Genomic DNA, 1,889 nt, shown 5'->3' on the forward strand with positions numbered 1-1,889 from the left:
CCCACACACTCTGAAACTAAACTCCCTCTTCAACTATCAACACTCATCAAAGTTGTAGTCAAGAAATCAAATGACATGTTGTGTTAGGCAAATCTGCTGCACAAGACCTTTTTAAAGTGTTCAAGTGCAAAGATGTCAACTTGAAGACTAAGGTGCGCCTGACCCACGCCATGGTATTTTCAATAACCTCATATGGATGTGAAAGCTGGACAGTGAATCAGGAAGATCATAGAAGAATTGATGCCTTTGAATTATGGTGTTGGAGGAGAATATTGAAAGTGCCATGGGCTGTCCAAAGAACATATTGGAAGAAATACAGCCAGAGTGCTCGTTGGAGGGAGGACAAGATGGCTAAACTTCATCACTCATACTTCAGACATATTGTCAGGAGGGACCAGTCACTGAAGAAGGATATTATGTTTGGTAGGGTGGAAGATCAGAGAAAAAGAGGAAGACCCCCAACTAGATGGATTGGCAAAGTGGCAGCATCAGTGGGCTCAAGCGTGGCAACAATTGTGGGTTGGCCCAGGATTGGGCAGTATTTCGTTCTTCTGTGCATAAGGTTGCTATGAGTCAGTACCGACTCGATGGCACCTAACAACAACAACAACAGACTAATTCAGAGTCCGTGATTTGAGAAGGTGTTTTAAATACATGTTTTATCTTCAAGACTTGCTGCTATTTTTTTAGGACCATCTGGATATAAGCTGATAGCTATCATGGGTATAGCACTGATTTTATCCCATAGAAGAACTCCTTTGTATTCACAAATGGGGAAAAACATCTTTAAGATGGATATTACTACAGCTGATCCAATAATTCCAGCCACAAAGATGTTCAAAAAAAATAAAAATTTTTGGGAAAACTCTGTTCCAGAACCAACACAGATCTCTTCTAAACTTTTCCATCCATTGGAAAAGTTATATGAAGATGGGGGTTCTGCTCTGAGAGGAATTTTAGGTATTTTACCAGGCAAAGCATCGTCATCTATAATGGTTTCCACATTCCTGATGAGATACTGACTGGTGGTCTGCAGCGAACCAATACTATCTACTTTACTAAAGAGGTTGTTGTTGTTGTTAAGTGCCGTTGAGTCAATTCTGACCCATAGCCACCCTGTATAGGGCTTCTGAGGGGCAGCTGGTGAGCTTGAACCATTGACTTTGCAGTTCAAATGGCTTTGCATTCTGGCACATTAACCCACAGCGCCACACCAGGACTCCAGTTAGGAATGGTAAATACGATGTCACTGTTCCCGAAAATGGAGGGCAGCATGCTTTCTTCCAAAAGATGCATGTAGTTTGAATGTCTTGAGTAGTCCCTGGTTCTTAACTAAAATATAAATTTCAGGAACATTCTTGGTTGAACTTGTTTTCCATCAATCTCTACTACCTCTTCTTGAATGGCAATTAGTTGCAAATTGGAAACAGATGTCATAGGCCACTTACGAACTAAAATCCTTACACGGACAATTCCAAAATATCCTTTTTCTTCCACATTTTCCAGATTTTCATTCTTCACTTTGGAGTTCCCAACAGTGGCTTCGGCGCTCCAGTTGTCAGCCAGTTGGCGCTTGGCAGGGTCAGGAGCAGTAGCAGCTGGAGGGCTGACGGCGTGGAGGGAGTGCCCTGCATGTTGAACACCCCAGTGACCATGGGCCTCCATAGGGTTTTTAATGGCTGATTTTTCAGAGAAGCGCACCAGAACTTCTTCTGAAGTGCCCCTCTATAGGAGTTCACAATCGAGCATGTTAATCATCTGCACCACTCTCAGGGACTCTAAACCTTGCAAAGGATGGTAAATAAAGCTCTGACTCACAGTAATTTGCACATTTCTGGTAAAGAAAATGGTGAGAATCAACATTCATTTTAGATAATACTATGGGCTAG

General features: G+C 42.2%; 1 pseudogene; it reads right to left on the reverse strand.

The window, feature by feature from the left end:
* Positions 1–646: 646 nt before the first annotated feature.
* LOC102819833 overlaps positions 647–1,889 on the reverse strand; it is a 51,904-nt pseudogene continuing 50,661 nt past the window's right edge.

The sequence above is a fragment of the Chrysochloris asiatica genome, unplaced genomic scaffold, assembly GCF_000296735.1.
Source record: "Chrysochloris asiatica unplaced genomic scaffold, ChrAsi1.0 scaffold00022, whole genome shotgun sequence".
In the NCBI taxonomy this organism is placed as follows: domain Eukaryota; kingdom Metazoa; phylum Chordata; class Mammalia; order Afrosoricida; family Chrysochloridae; genus Chrysochloris; species Chrysochloris asiatica.